Consider the following 17,437-nt stretch of genomic DNA (forward strand, 5'->3'; position numbering starts at 1 on the left):
TTCAGACATTTAGCTGCTTATGTGTTTGCTCCCTTTCAAAATCATTCCCTTTGCTTAGGAAATAATTTTTCATATCCTAGCCAAAACCTTTATATAGTGTTCCCTCCCAGTAAGATTTTTTTCTTTTACGTGATTTTTTTCCTACTATAGAGTAAGGTAGCCAACAGAGGGAGCACACATATCTTGCATGCTGATGGTAGCCTGACTGGTAGGACGTACAACCAGGAGCCATGTCTCATAATAGATGTGGCACAGAGAGCAGTGTTAAAATACTGCATCACTGAAATGATATTAGAGTACATACAAAGTGTTATTATTTTTCATTGGTAAAATCTGTCTTGATTTTTACTTTTTTTGGTGGGGGGGATGAATCATCCTTGGATCATGAAGTATTACTGAGGATATAATGCTTTAAAAAAACCATTAATGGAAATAAAAACAGCACCCATATTTGGTTCTGAGTTTTGTTGCTTTCTTTAGATGGATATGAGGGAATACAACACTGCAAATGTAATGAATGCATTATTTATTAATTATTTGTTTTCAAGATTCATGAGGGCAGGACAGAAGGGTGAATAATTTGAATACATGTTTATGGGCCATAATCTTCTCGTAAAAAAGTGAGACCATGACCCATCCATTAAAAGGACTTAGGAACAAATACCTGCTGCACATTGGTGCTGTCTCTGATCAGTGTGGTTTGTTGTCACTGTCATGTTCTGAAGTCACAAAGTACTGTATTAGTTACTATTGTTGTTATTGCTGTAATATTTATTAAATCAATTTTCTTAGAGATCGCAATAACTTAATACACAGTTGCATGCAGCATTTATGCACTTGAGTTTTAAATTATTATTTTGACAGTCTGCTTCATGTTTAGTCATTTTACCCTAATCATGCAAATGTCTAAGCACATGTATGAGTGAATCCATATGAGTGTTTTCTCTGAAGTCTGTAGGACTGCTTGAACAGGCAAAGGTTTGGAAGTGCATAGCTTAAACAAACTACAGTATGTTTTACAGAGACAAGAAAGACGGGTTTATTAACTTTAATTTAAAATGTGCATTTCTCCATAGGTGTGTTTTTAACCTCTGGATTTATAGGATGCTGCGATGAGTTTGTAATGCAGAGCTGGAACAGAGGCTTGCCAAACCCGTCTCTCATGTATTTACAGAGACTGCAAAGTATAGAAACAGCTGAATTGGGCTGGTTTTAAACTGGGGAAATCCACAGATGTTAAAAGTCTCTGTAGCTTTCTAGCAACACTCTGGGACACCCAGTCACCTGGTGAGCACTAGCGTTAAACATTTGAGAATGGAGTTTGCTTTCTTGGCAGGGACTTTATTAAATCAAACACTGATCTTTTTATAACCAGTAAAGGCAAGTGTTTCCTCTGTCTGGATACACATATAAAATCTCTGGCATATAGTCTTGGAAGCACAATGGCACAGCCTGCTGACCTTCCCTTTTGTAAAGGAGATGCCACATAGTGATGACATAAATGGTGTCGAAATCCTGTAATGGTCTTCTAAAGACCTTCCTATCCCAAGTTTGTTATTAATTTGTACTGAAGGAGCAACTTTTGGCTCCACAATAAAAAGAGGAAAACATTGCTAGTAACAGTAACGGTTCCTGTGAGTTGTACTGAAAAGGAACCGGCAGTATTGTCTACCAGGAACTTGAGGTTCTGCATCTGTGAACAGTCTGGTTTAAGCTGGCGTTTTATAGATTAGTTTGGTGTTTCTGAAAGGTGGTTCACATAGGTCTTAATCTTGTCCTTCAGAAACACAAGGATCTATTTTCAGTCCTCTCAGTAGAAAATTGATGCAATGTATTAGTTTCCTTAACTGTGAAAGAAATGCTAGTTTTTTGCCTTCTGGACAACTGTAAAAATTGTGTCACTGAAACAGGGATGTTGAACTGCACAATAGTTTTAACATTGCCCAGTGGAAGAGATGAAAACAGAACTACTGGGCTGCAAAGCAGGCGAGAACTGTCTGTGTGTATGTCTGTGTGGAATGGGCATGCAGTTATTTTTACCTCAGTGCTTTTACCATGACAGCATTTTTCTTTAGCCTGGCCCCACCATGCCAAGGAGGCTGCTCCTGGCCACCATGCCGAGGAGGCTCCCGGCTGTGGTGGGGGTGGTAGGGGCTGCGGCACCAGGGGAGAGGAGAGGAGGAACTTCGGAACTTTGGAGCACACAGAGGTTTGCCAGTCCAATTTGGGGGAGAGGGAGGGGGCCCGGCGGGCTATGGGGTCCCCGGACCGGCAGGAGGGCAGGTGGGGCAGCCCTACTTGGAGGGTCGTGGGTGAGCGAATCTCCCTGGGAATATCCCTGGGTTTGTGTGTAGGTGGCTCAGGAAAAGTAGGGAGTGAAAGGCTTGCCCTAATCGTTTTAGTGGGAGAGAAGCTTGTGTGCCCTTATGAGGTTGCAAACTATGCTGGCAGAGGTATATGCCTGCAGACAGGTCAAAACTGAAGGGTCAGATATAATGTGTCCATGGGCAGGATGAGCTCACTAGCCTTTCAACAGTCATCCTAGGAGAAGGACAACTCTAATTCCAAACCCGGGCAGATGGAGCTTGCTTAGCCCTGTAAGGCCATCCATCTAAGAGAAGGACACTTTAATCAAACCTACATCCTAAGGACCTCGCTGTCAGCGTCCAAGCTTGCTAGGCCCTGACAGATGAACCTTAGGATTAAAGGGTGGGTCCAGTTCTGCGCACGCTGCGTCTCACCTAAAAAATCCACTGCGCAGGCTCGAGGGTGACATCCACATTTGTAAAGCCCTGTAGTGACGGGTGAGAGTAGAAATGGCAGGTGGTAAGATGCACTGGAAGCCGCAGACCCAACCTTGCATGCAGGCAGTTCAGGACACTGGTTGCTAGAGACTGACCCTGGAGATGACAGCCTCTTTTGGCAGCATCCTGAATGACCAAGCAGCCTTTTCAAGGACAGCACTGCTTGCTCCACTCAGAGAGGGGCCTAGAAAAGTTGGCCTAACCAAAGCTCATCTCCCCTTCACCCAGTTGGTTAACTGCGACCAATGGGCATCTTCTTCTAATGCGGTCGCACAAAGATCAAGAGACAAAGGCATGCACCTGCCTCCAAAGGTTTACCCAAACTGACTCTTGCACGCTGGAACATCAGCACCACGCTTGATACTGCGGATACTGGACGTCCTGAGTGTCGTTCTGCTGTAATTGCCCATGAACTATCACGTCTCAACATCGACATCACTGCTCTCAGTGAAGTTCGTCTCCATGAGGAAGGCAGCCTCAGAGAACATGGTGCTGGTCACACACTCTTTTGGTCAGGTAAGCCCAGAACAGAAAAGCATCTCTCAGGAGTTGGCTTCATGATTAAAAACTCTTATCGTTCCTAAACTCGAAAATCTACTGACAGGTCATTCTGACGGCATTATTTCCCTACACCTTCCACTATACAACAAGCAACATGTTGTCCTCTTTAGTATATATGCCCCAACTCTCCAAGCTGACCCTACTGAAAAAGATAAATTTTACACCGACCTGCGCCGCCTTACCTAAAAGGTGTCTGCAGGTGATAAGATCATTATCCCTGGTGATTTCAACGCCAGAGTAGGAAAGAACTTTGAAGCCTGGAAAGGAATATTAGGCAAGCATGGCGTTGGAAACTGCAACGATAATGGTCGACTTCTGCTAGAATTCTGTGCGGAGCAACAGCTCACCATCACTAATACTATCTTTCAGCAGAAAAATAGTCTGAAGACAACCTGGATGCATCCCAGATCCAAGCATTGGCACCCCATCGATTATGTCTTGGTGCGATGGAGGGATGTCCGCAATGTCCACCATACCCGTGTGATGCCCAGTGCAGAATGCCAAACAGACCATCGACTGGTGCACTGTAAACTTAACTTCAGTCTTAAATTCAAACCTAAAAGGGGCAGTAACCCAAGGAGGAGACTTCAAGTTAAGAATCTCCAGTCAGCCACAGTGAGAGACAGATTCCAGGCGAACCTTCAAACTAGGCTCGAAAACCATTCCATAGATTCTACAGATTCCTCTCCTGAAACAATTTGGCACCATATTAGAAACAGCATTCTGCAACCCTCTGAAGAATCCTTAGGGTTCTCCCTCAAGAAGAACAAGGACTGGTTTGATGAAAACAATCAAGAAATCCAGGAATTGTTGAGGAAGAAGAGAACCGCTCACCAAGCACACCTTGCACTACCTTCCTGTCACGTAAAAAAAGCAGCCTTTCGTCTTGCATGCAGCAAGCTCCGGGAGAAACTCTGTGACATCCAGAACAAGTGGATGTCACAATCTAGCTGAAATCAGTCTAGCTGAAAAAACTCAATTATGCGCAGATACGGGTGATCACAGAGGATTCTGTGAGGCCCTGAAAACAGCATATGGGCCTACATACCAGGTACAAAGCCCTCAGCGCTGATGGTCAAACACTTCTGACGGATAAAACCTCCATTCTGAATTGATGGTCTGAACACTTTCAGACTCTTTTCAGTACCAACCGTGTAGTTCAAGGCTCAGCAATTCAGTCCATCACACAACAACCGGTGAAATACGAATTGGATACTGCCCCCACTTTAGGAGAAACCCTCAAGGCCATACAGCAGGTGAAAATTGGCAAGGCAGCTGGGGTTGATGGAATTCCACCTGAAGTCTGGAAACATGGGGGCCTTGCACTCCATGCTAAATTTCACGAGTTTGTGGTGCACTGTTGGGAACTAGGCGAGCTACCATCAGACCTTCGTGATGCAGTCATCATCACCCTGTATAAGAAGAAAGGTACTAAATCAGACTGTTCAAATTACTGTGGTATTACTCTGCTCTCCATTGCTGGCAAAATCCTGGCAAGAATACTCTTGAACAGACTGATACCTGCTATAGCAGAAGGAATTCTACCTGAAAGTCAGTGTGGTTTCAGAGCCAACAGGAGCACCACAGACATGGTATTTGTTCTGAGACAACTGCAAGAGAAGTGTAGGGAACAGAACAAAGGTCTCTATGTAACCTTTGTCGACCTCACCAAGGCTTTTGATACTGTGAGCAGAAAAGGTCTGTGGCAGATTTTGGAACGTTTAGGTTGTCCCCCCAAGTTCCTTAAAATGCTCATCTCACTCCATGAGGATCAGCACAGCCAAGTCAGATATGGCGATGCACTTTCTGAGCCCTTTCTAATAAAGAATGGTGTGAAACAAGGCTGCGTTCTTGCACCAACCCTATTCACAGTCTTTTTCAGCATGATGCTCCAAAGGGCCACGGCAGACCTCGATGATCAGGATGGTATCTACATTTGATATCGTACTGATGGAAGCCTATTCAACCTAAGACGACTGAAGGCCCACACCAAGACCTTAAACCATCTTGTCTGGGAGCTGCTTTATGCTGATGATGCCGCCCTTGTTGCCCACACAGAAGCAGCTCTGCAGAGTTTAACATCCTGCTTTGCAGATGCTGCTGAGCTCTTTGGGCTGGAAGTCAGCTTAAAGAAGACAGAAGTTCTCTATCAGCCTGCACCTCAGGAAGTCTTCCATCATCCCCATATCACCATTGGTGAATCAGAGCTCAAATCAGTCCAGCAGTTTAATTACCTAGGTAGCCTCATCTCCTTGGATGGTAAGATTGATGGAGAGATAGATAACAGGTTAGCAAAGGTATATAGTGCCTTCAGAAAGCTTCATAAGAGAGTTTGGTGAAATAAACACTTGAAGAAAAGTACTAAGATCGGTGTTTACAGAGCCATTGTGCTGTCTACTCTCTTATATGGTTCCGAATCATGGGTCATCTACTGCCACCACCTGCGTCTCCTAGAACGCTTCCATCAACGCTGCCTCTGCACAATCCTAAACATGCACTGGTCAGATTATGTGACCAGTACATCTGTTACTGAGAACACAACTGCACTGGGCAGGACACATCTCAAGGATGAAGGACCACCGCCTCCCTAAGATCATGCTCTATGGTTGCCGCATGAGAGGAGCCCCGAAGAGGAGATACAAGGACTCCCTGAAACAACATCTCAGCCTTGACCATATTGATCAACATAACTGGTTTACTCTGGCCTCCAATTGGGAGGTCTGGAGACACCATCTATAGTGCTGCTGATGCTTTTGAGAAAGCACGCAGGATCACCCTTGAGGAGAAAAGACAACACAGAAAGAATCGTGTCTTGCAGAATATTCCACCTAAGGAGTCTTTCTGCTGTGCCTTTTGCAACCGGACGTGCCTATCTCGTATTGGCCTTTTTAGCCACCAGCGCGCTTGTAACAAGCGTGGGTAGAGCCCTTCCCAAATCTTTGTTCACGAAGCCTAACCATGATTTTTCTTTAGTTTGTTTATTTGGATGGCAAAGAGGAAAGACCTCTTTGCGTTGCTGCAGCATGTAGAAAATAAATACACTCTCTACTCCTAACTGAATTGGCTTCGTGTGGTCAAATTTTACGCCTTGGACTTGCATGAGCAATGATGCTAAACTTGGGGAAACCACAGTGCTTAAATTTGAGACTTAGAATTGTATTTAAGTATTTTCTTATATCTACAGGCTTTGGAAAATGATGGAAATAATTAGGAGCAAGTGCTGTGGAAGTACAGTGAACTGTGGGTAATGTAGTGTTCAAGGGTAGCTAAGGTTTAGAAACAAGTGACAGCTTTACCTTTAATTTAAGTTTATAAGGAGAGCATTTTATAATTCATCCTCTTTCAACACTTGAATTATTTATTTCTCCCTGAACAATGTGAGACTAATGTGAAAACTTTGTGGCCCTTCTTCCCTGTTCGTATTAGTGATTAACAGAGTGAGTAATAACTTGAGGTGCCTTTGTGGCACAGTGATCACAAGAACAGAATCCCACCACAGTGAAATGTGGTAACAAATGTAGTGAAGTAGGAGAAAGGCAAAATAATGTCTGTTTTGCTTTCTGTTTTTGTTTTAAGCACAGCTCTCTGTCCTGTTGTTCTTCACTGAAAGGAATAGTGATTCCTTAAATATGTCTTTAAAAAACCCCACAACAACCAACCAACCAAAGCCTTGAGGTTCTGTGGTTTAGAAAATAAATACAGTTTAAAATCTTCCAGGGATCCTCAAATATGTTATTACTGAGCTGTTCTGTAGAAGTTCTATTTTCCATTCATAGTAATCTTTTGAATTTTTAGAAATTTATTAGTGTGCAGGAATTGTCTGAGGAAAATCCACATTAACCTCATGCAAGTGAAAAAACAAAACAACCTTGAAAATATTTTATTTGAGGACTAAGAATAGACAGGACATTGGGGTCATAAGATAAGCAAAGTAACAAAGCCATCTTAGCATAGCGTCATCTGTGTAATAGAAATTTCAGTTGTAATTTGAGAGAACTCTGTAACTATGCAGCACTACACATACCTATTTTAATAAGTTTGAATTAACTTACTTGAGTAAGTCATGTTCAAGTTGCTATGGAAGAGCACTGAACTATGTGGTTGACACTAATCAGTACTAAAATGCACCATCAGACTGTGAAGAATTTCATGGTTTCCTTGTGTGCTAAGCTCTTTTTAAATGCATCTAACTGCTCTGCCATCTAAATCCCACTTCTGTTAGGATTTTGGAGCTCAGTTATATAAAATTGTATGCCCGACTTGCAGCTGTGACTTCTGTCACAACAGGAAAAACTGGTTTACTATTTGCATCCCTATGCATATGGTGTGTACAGCCAAGTTTGACATGTTTATAGAAGTCCCTCTGAAGTGGGCTGATGGGTTTAGATGGAGCTGCAAGAGACATTCTTGAATTCTACTTTTTGCTCATTGATTACATTTATCCCAAATACTGAAACAAAAGGTTCAGCTCACTGAACAGCTTTACTATCTGGCTTTTAAAGTACTTACTTGAATGAGGGATGTGGCAGATAAGTTTATTCAAGTCTTGACTTCTTTGCAGAAGACTGAGCAATACTTAGGACTATTTAAAAAGTAATGGTAGCTCCTGTGAATTGGTACCTCTCTACATGGATAAAGACTACCAGCTTATTTCCACTGGTTACTAAGTTATGTCAGCTGGTAGCAGAGCTTACATGTTTTGTCACTGTGCTTGAGGAACTTCCTAATGTGATTTTGTGTGGCTTCTAAGCACTTCTCTGTGTCACTTTTGAACTGCTACAGCAGTTGAGAAGTTTGAATTTTCCATAGTCCCACGACATAGTCCTGTGTCTCAAGAAATTTAAGGCTTATGCCATTACAGTATAGTAACTATTACTTCAGTGAAGACACAAAAAGAAAGTACAGTTCTTGATATTGATGACACAAAATTTTCATCTGCTGCTCTGTGCGTGTGCATGAGAGAGCACACTGCGGAAGGCATTTCTGAGCACAGCAGAAACTTGCCCATGCAGCATCAACAAGCTGGTGCTAGCAGGATTTTATCCTCTGTGAAGCAGAGACACTGGGTCAAGGCAGATCATAGTCTACCAGAGACTGTCTGCAGCTACAGAGCATCACCAGACTCCTGAGCAGTGATCTGTCTGCTCTCACAGAATCATAGAATGGTTTGGATTGCAAGGGACCTCTAAAAATCATCATGTCCAAGCCCCCTGCAATGAGCAGGGACATTTTCAGATAGATCAGGTTGCTCAGAGCGCCGTCCAACCTGACCTTGCATGTTTCCAGGGATGTGGCATATGCAACCTCTCTGGGCAACCTGGGCCAGTGTTTCACCACCCTTGTAAATAATTTCTTCCTATGTCTAGTTTGAATGTGCCTTTTTTTTTTAGTTTATAACCATTGTCCTATTGCTACAGGTCCTACTACAAAGTCTTTCCTGATCTTTCTTAAAAGCAATAAGGTTTCCCTGGAATCTTTTGTTCTCCAGACTGAACAACTCCAGTTCTCTTAGCTTTTTTTTTTCACAGGGGAGGGACTTTGCCTCTCTGACCTTTTTTGTGGCCCTCCTCTGGGCATTCTTCATCAGGTCCATGCCTTTCCTGTGCTGAGGGCTCCAGCACAGGATGCAGTACTCTAGGTGGAATCTCAGCAGAGCAGAGCAGAGGGGCAGATCACCTCCCTTGATCTGCTGCCCACACATCTTTTGATGCAGAATGTATTTGGCTGTCTGGGCTACGAGTGGACGTTGCTGGCTCATGTTCAGTTTTCTATCCACCAGAAGCCCCAAGTCCTTCTTCACAGAGCCGCTCTCAATCCCTTCCTCCACCAGTCTGTATTTAAACCAGAGGCTGCCTCGACCCATGTTGCAAGACCTGTCATGCGATTCACATGGGTCCACTCCTCAGGGTTCTCCAGGTCTGTCTTAATGGTATGTTGAACCCATCAGCTTGTCTGTCTGAATCCCTGTTAGAATTAGGGGATGCATATGTTTAGTGGACTGTGTAATCCATCTTGTGGGAAACAGCTAATTGGATCTTATTAAACATTCCTGTCCAATTCATGAAAACTTGCATATCTGATAATTGCTTTCTGTGATCCACAATCTGTGAGCAAATGTTACTCTGGTGTGGGCGCTACATGGTAGGATGTAAGTCATCCAGCTACTCCAGTGTAGGTAAATATTACTTTGCACTTGCAAACTAATGAATCTGTGTGTACCCCAGCATCTTTGTTGACTTTACAAACGGGTCATAATTTGTAAGTTAGGGTTTACCTGAAACTAGCTGTGTAAAAAGAGTCTTTTTTTATGTCTCAGAGTGTGATAGGTGATTGTTCGCGTTACTTTCAACACATTAACAGTTTTCAGAGAAATGAGGTACCGTATTTCCCATGCTCTTTATGTTTGCAATCAGAAGACAAGATTAGGAGAATAATACGAAGAACTGCTTTTCGTCACAGTTTGATTAAAATAATCCTGCTTATATCTGCTACGTTTTTGAGCTCAAGCTGGTCTCCAACTCTTCCTGCTTCATTTTTCCATTCATCGCTCCTGAGAGCACAGAAGGAGGAATAGATATGGTGTTCTGTGCTTGCTTAGGCCATTGCAAATGACAATTCATCAACATCCTTGCTTTAAAAACGACTATTCTTCAGCTTGGAAGAGCACTACAATTTACTCAGTGCCCCTAGTGTCAGGAAAATCACATGACCAGATCTAAACCAAAGAGAATCCTGCAATATATTCTTGGAGTTATTAATTAAAATAACTACTGTGTTTAAGAGAAAGTGCATGAAAGCCTTTGTTGGGTGACCTTGATATTTTGTGGTTATGTCTTGGAGAAAAGTGTTCCATACCATATTCCCTCCCACTCCAAAGCAAGAATGAAAAAAATTAAACTCTATGAAATATTGCTGAAGAGTTTTCTTTCGTAGAGACTCTTTTAATATTTTTATTGTTTCAGAACTGTTGTTACATTGGGAAAGAGTAATGTAATTAAACCAGTTGGCTGCTGGAGATATTTTTTAATGCACTCCTTTGGACACAGTACATATGCTCTGCAAATAAATGCAGAATTAGTGTTCCTGTTGGAAGCACTTAGTGAGAATGAGTGATTTGTCTTCGTTATGAAAGGTGCATATATTTCTTCTGTTAGCTGTTTATCAGACTGCTGTTTTTCTGCTTTATGCATTCTGAGATGGGATTCATCATTTGTCAGCTTGTGAGCAGATGTTCCAGAGACAACCACATTGATCACAAGGATGAATTGAACAGCGGTACCAATGTTGGAGGGCAGCCTTTACAAACTATATCTCTTTCCTGTTCTGGTCCCTCCATTCTCCTTCAATTTTCAGTCATTAATTGTCCTCCAGAAAGTTACAAGAGGAAAGGAAAACCTTGTTCTATCTGTTTGTGCCTAGGCAAGTTTGTTTTTGTTTGGAGAAGCACTATCTGTTACAAGACAGAGTCTGTACCGAGATGTCCCTGCTGCAAACCAGTCTATAATGCTGTCAGGGAAGACAAGATTTAGTATTGCTGTTTTGGGGTTTTTTTGTTGTGGTTTTGGTTGTTTTTTGGGTTTTTTTTGGCAAAACAAAATCTCTAGCAAGTAGAATTATAACTCTTTAGGAACTATTGCTTGCTGTTTTATCAAGATGATGCTATGATTATTTACTTTGTTGTTTGTTTTGTGTGCATATCAAAGTCTCAGCAAAGTTAATGGGAGGTGAGAGATAACGTTACTTGTCAAAATTGACTTTCAAAAGTTTGATTTGTTTTTAGCAGATACAGAAGAGAACTTCTGGAGCTGTGTTGACTACATAGCCATTAAGGCCCTTTCTTGCCAAAAAACCCCTTTTTTGTGCTTGTGTGCTGTTGAAAATTGTGGGCTGGTGCCAGAGGATTGAAGAGCAAAACACATGCTCCTGAAGAGCTACCTGTGGCTTTCAAACGGCAGGTTTCAGACCCCAGCCTTAAAGTAATTAACAACGGTCTTTGGAATGATGCAGTACTCGGTGAGAACTGCTGAGTTAAAATACTTCTTTTTCAAAAAATGGCAAGGTTTGAAAGCTGACATTCTTTTTTATTGAGAGCTGAGAGCAGAAATTTAGTTCTTTGTAACCTCTGTAAATGGACTGGGCAGCAGGGGGAGAGGGGTTGTTGTGAAATATCCTGGTCAGAATGCTGGATGAGGGAGCACATTGTGCTCATTGCTCTACTAACCAGACTGGTATAAGAAACATGCTTAGAAAAAGTTGTATGTTTTTCCTTTAGAAACCAGAAATCTCATTCATAGTTTTTCATTTAATACAGGTCTGAATGTTCTCTACAGCATGGATTTTTTATTTCATAGTGTTTTTCTTCTTTATGTCCAAAAACAAGGATGAACTGCTTAACCTCTTTGATACTAGTTATGTTTCATGTCCTACTGAAGATACACAAACATGAGGCTTTTAATACAGTAGCTGATAGAGTAAATATATATGGCTAGCAGCTGAGATCACAAAACACATGCACTGTTTGGCATACCAAGGTCTGATATCTTGACAGACAGGTAATGTTTGTGGAAGATGTGTTTTTGATGCAGTAAGAAACATGACAGGTTCAGTGCATAGTTTTTATTTCCTTATTTACTGGGAAATTAAGAAAGCGTTTAGACAACAGGGAAGAACATATGTTCCCAGCCTGGTATTCAGCTTGGGGTTGCTGCACACTGTCAGCTACCTTTGTTACCAATGTCTTGAAGCGCATTCATTACAAATAGTTAATATAGGTAAGCTTGTGTGGCACCACAGTTTAAAAATTAAGAGGGGATTTTCACTTTCTGTGTGTGACTTTTAAGAATTGTGTCTGTCCATAGGAAAATAGACTCCTTCAAAAGGTTAATTTGTGTGGTCTTGGTCTGCAGTCTCCGGTTTTCAGAAGGTTAAAAAGAATTACTTTTGAAGTTCACAAAAAACCCCAGTATTTGCTCTTTTCCAAATGCTTCTTTTGTCTGCTTTAAAACCAGGAGTTCTGTAAGCAATTAAAAGAATCTCTGAGAAGCAGATTTTTTCATGTGTTGAGAGGGTTGGATGTGATTTGGTACCCACACAGGTTGCAGAGGAAGATGATCATCTGCGGTCTGACCAGCAGTGGGGACTCCGGGAAGCTGCCATGGATGCTGGATTTCAGAAGCTGTGTACTTCTTATTGCTATGCTCTTTAGAGGCAGAAAGACTTCGTGTATGTACAAGCATTGTGGTTTTCCCCCTTGCCCGCATTTCTAATTCAACAAATACCAGATTCAGTCTGCATTGGATGAACTGTGGTCACTGGCCATGACTTAGCCCTCTTCATTTCTCAATGGACCTCCTCCTCTGTTCCCTGAATTGTTTTAGTTGCCTAGCACAGGGACTTCATTCAGAGGTTTCTTTCAGTGCTAGCTGCCTTTCCTTAAAAGAAAGAATATTAAAGTCAGTCTCTTGAATTCAATTTTAAATTATTATCAGGCCCAGCTCTGTCTTGAATTCGTGTATTACTCGCAATCCCTTCAAAAAATGTTTCTAAATTCTAATGGATGCACTGGGCAGAGGAAGAATATAATTTGTTGAGTGAAATAAACTTTTTCAAAAGTTTATGTGTGATTATAGGCAAGTGGTTTAACCTAGATGTTGCACAGACGATTATTAACTGCATATTCCTGATTTGCTGGGTGACTTGAGTTGAAATTTCGGGATCTGATTTGCAGAAGTGCTGAACTCCCACAGGTGCAATTGTAGTCAGTGGGAACTATGCCTTGAACATGAGTGACAGAGAGCTAAGCACCCTGTTCCATTGCAAATCACGGGGCCCAAACTGTTGGTCACTCTTGCATTAACCTTTTTTGGCTTCAATTCCATCTCTGTACAGTACAGTTAATAAAGCCCTTCAGGTGACAGAATTGTTAAATGTAAGTTCGTCAGTATTTGCAACCTGAGTAAATTCTTGAGTAAGAGGCAATGAGAAGCTTGTGGCATTTTTTGATGCAAGACTGTTGTTTAAATGGGGAAAAACATCCTCAGTTCCATTACTTGAAATGTTCTACCAAAAAAAAAAAATTACCTGTTCTTTGAACAGACTCTTTTCACTCTGAATTAATGACACAGGGGTCTCACAGAACAAATAGTAGGATAATCACATTATATTGAACTATGTTGAAGTAGATGCAGACTGAGACTGAGGTAAAATGGCAACTTTTCAGCATTTTGTAATTTCAAAAAGCTTGACTTTGCAATCTGACAAATGTTTTTAACACTCTTCTGAAGTGTTCAAATGCACTTTTTTCATAGCAAATAAAAGTGTCAGGGATCATTGGGAATGCTGGGCATTTGTAATTCACCCCATAGTTCTGTGCTATTTCAGGTAACCGAATAATGGTAACAACAGCAGGCTGCCGTCTTTTGCATTGTGGTACTGTGAAGGGAGGGATTCGCTGATGGGATTTGGTATCTTCTGACAGTAGGGGAGTGGTGGGAGTTGGGAGTCTCCATGCCAGGCTCTACAGGGAAGCATTTTCTGATGGGTACCAATTCTGCCTTCCTTCCACCTTCTCCTCTGCACTGTCTTGTGTCAGGCTTCTTTCCTGTGTGAAACACCCAACAGAAATGTTCCAGTTGTGGGAATTTAGGCAAAATAAGAATGACATGACAAATTGGATTTTCTAAACAGGAAATAATGAATTATCTTCATAGATGTTGCTTGCAGTGTTACTTTTGATGTAAATGTCTTTGCTGAAAGATTTGATGTATTTCTCACTTCCAGTAGTTAGTTCTGTATGCTATTGTTCAGTCCTAGTGCCAGGCAATAATAAGGAACAAATGAATAAAGAAATGAATGAAAATCCCAGATGTCATGCTCCCATCTGCAGAGTAGTAGCTGACCTCCCATTATGGAAGTAGATGAATTGCCCATATTATTTAGCTTGTTGGTTTGTGGCTTGAGTTACTGAGAAGACCATGCTCAAACGTATTGGCAGAATCCAAAGCAATTAGTATACCTGAAGACCATATATATTTTTCTAATAAAATCCATAAGATAGCTGGTTGAAATCTTATTCTTCTCCCTCTCCACCACCATTTAGATGTGATGATAAGGTGGAGAATAGCCCTATATCCTACTTAAAAGAGATTTAAGATTCAGAGTGACTGCGGGTTTTTTCGGTCTTCTATTTTTATATGTGCAAGTTAGTTTTGTCCTCAAGAAAGTGAGAGATGGAGAACACCTGAACACCTGTGTTGAAGAGACACCTTTGCCAGTGCATGTTGATTTGGCTCTTCAGAGCCCCAGCTGTTTTCATCTTGGACCTCTCCTGAGGAGAAACTGCTAGATGTCAGCTTGCTTTCAGTTTTTTTCCTTTTTGTTGTTGTTGTTGTGAGTTTTTTGTTTGTTTTGGTTTGGGTTTTTTTCTTTTTTTTTTTTTTTCCTTTTTAGTTTGGCATGAGGTACACCAGTGAAGAATTAAATTTGCCCATTTAGTATCCCTTCTGATTGTCTTAACCCTTGGTCCCTCAGGTGTTTATGCATGAGTTTGACTTGATTTTCCAAATGAGTTCTGTTGAAGTTTGTTACATGAACAAAGTTACAAAACTCACCCCCTGTGTTTGTGGGATCTGAGTGAGGAGAAACAGTGAAGGCAGGGAAGATAATTTTAATTTAGCTCCCAAACATTTGACAGTAAAGAATGCTATCTTGCCCCCTCTAGAAGGAAATTACACGTACTTGAATTAGATTAAAAAAAATCCATTCATGACATGAATTTGAGATATTTTAGGTATTTTCTAATCTGCTGCCCTGAATTTCTGAGTCTTGGTGCATTACTATGTCAAGTGTTTTTGTATCATACTCTCTGGTAACTGAGAGAACACTGGCCTGTATTCTTGTTTCTGTGGTCAAGGACACATAAAGGCTGTTTGCTTCAGGAAGAGAAGGTGCGCCTTTTTCTATCTGCCCACATGATGCAGGTTTTTTATATATGTTTGAGTACATTTGATATACATTGATTCCTGTCTTCACTGGACCAGGTTCTGAAATCTGCAGCTTCCTTTTTTTTTTCCCACCTCTTTGGACATGGAGACTCCTGGTCCTCTACACAGCAAGCTAAGGATGTGCCTGAAGAACGACATAAAAAAGAATATTTATATTTAGTTTTCTTCATCAGTACCATGATATTATTTTGTCCATGTATTTTTACTTCCTGAGAGACTTAGTTTTTGCTTCCTACAAGTCTTTTCCAGTCATAAAACAAAAACATAGCCAAAACTGTTCTTTGAGAAGAAAATGATTAAGAAAATGGAAGAATTAAAATAAAATGTACACTTTCTTGTTCTGTTTCTTCTTTCATCTTTTCTTGCAGTAATGAGTTGTAGAATAGGGCCTCTGACCAATATCTAGTTGAGGCATAAACTTGTGAAGATACTGGCAGAAGAGTCTGTGTCTGGATGACAAGAAGGAGTATTAAAAAAGTGGAAATTTTAACACAGAATATGGTGAAATCACATTAACTCTTTACTGGATATCTTTTACACCACTCTTCACATGCCCAGTGTTGTACTGAGATTTGTGTAATCAAAACGTAAAATAGCAGTGCTCAGACTTAGTGTTGAACTGGGACATACAACACTGTTTTCTTCAAACCTAGGATGTAATAATAGTAAATAAATGGAACTTCACACATAGTGTGTAATTTTAGTTCTGCTTATACCTACATGCATAGGAATTGTATTTCAGCATAGGCAATAATCTATAGTATAAGAAGGGGCTAAAATTATATTGTTCTTTGAAATTCTCTTGTTTCTGTTGTTTCATCTCAGTCTGTCAGACCATGTGTCTCAGTGCACAGAAATTCCTAGCCTTCGTAAAATAGCGTGCAACGAATAGGCATGGCCATGAGATAGCTAATGAGTCTTCTACTCTGAAATACCATGTAATAGCTATGGCTGCTACCTCTTCCGAGTGTATGAAGCAACTAAACCTACGGACTAACTTGTTTTAGAGGTTATTTTGAACACTGATGGCATGAAGGTGTTCAAATAGCAAAACAGCAGTAGCACAGCCATTGCCTGTAGTAATACATCTGTACTCAGTATGGGTTAGTCTAATTATTTAGAGTATAAATGGTCCAACACTTTTCAAGATCTTTATAAACCCCAGGGGAATTTTACTTAAGTCCCTTTTGTGTATGGGAGTAGTTTCTTTGCAAGACAGTGATTGTGAATTAAGAACATTACCAAGACACTGAACTGATGTTCATTGCTGCCTCTTGCAGCTCTGCCTTTAGCTCTTGAGAGACAGGCATAATCCCTTGTGCACGCAGTGCAACCTACAGCCCCTTGCATTTTCTCTGTAAAAGCTTCAGCTCTCCTAAAAATATAAATTAAATTAGCATGTGTGCACCCTTAAACAGTCCAGACATGTAAAGCATAATTCTCTTGCTGAGAAAATGATCACCACAACATTGAAAGAGCACAGTATCTCCCAGCAGTCTCCCAAGGACATTTCAACGTGGCATGACCTTTTCAGGATAATAGGATTTTAAATTCAGCCTTTTCATTAGTGTCCTCTCTGTGCATTATGTCTTGCAAGTTGGAGAGAGCTTTGAAACTGAGTGTTGTGACAGTGGCTATTGTTTCTGTATGTGCATTGTTAATTGTAATAGCAGGAAATGTGCAAACCACATCAAAACAAGTGAGAAGAGGGCAGAGAGGGACGAAGCCTGAAGGGGGAAAACTTCAAAGTGAATGTGAGCGGTGAAGGTGCAAAACCTGCAATTATTGTTGCAGAGGAGTAGAACTGTATAGACGAACTGAGTTGTATCCTTCCCATAAGAGAGTAATATGGAAGCATTAGCCAACTATCTTCATTCCTGAAACCCATTTTACTCTGAAGGGAGTATTTAATTCTCTCAGAAGAGGTGAAGAAGAGAAAGCCAGTGATCTCAATAAGATGCAGAGCAATGGTTTGAATGCTGAAGAGAGGTAGTATACATATGCGAAATACTGTGTTGCTCACGGGGTTGCACTGCATATATATGGTGCCAGCCATATTTTTGTAGATAA

At 41.1% G+C, this 17,437-nt stretch overlaps 1 protein-coding gene across 6 annotated transcripts in view; it reads left to right on the forward strand.

Annotated features, from left to right (window-relative positions):
* Positions 1-17,437, forward strand: part of EFNA5 (ephrin A5) — a 218,424-nt gene that overhangs the window by 81,459 nt on the left and 119,528 nt on the right. The gene's annotated exons all lie outside the window — the stretch shown is intronic.

This window comes from Chiroxiphia lanceolata, chromosome Z, assembly GCF_009829145.1.
Source record: "Chiroxiphia lanceolata isolate bChiLan1 chromosome Z, bChiLan1.pri, whole genome shotgun sequence".
In the NCBI taxonomy this organism is placed as follows: domain Eukaryota; kingdom Metazoa; phylum Chordata; class Aves; order Passeriformes; family Pipridae; genus Chiroxiphia; species Chiroxiphia lanceolata.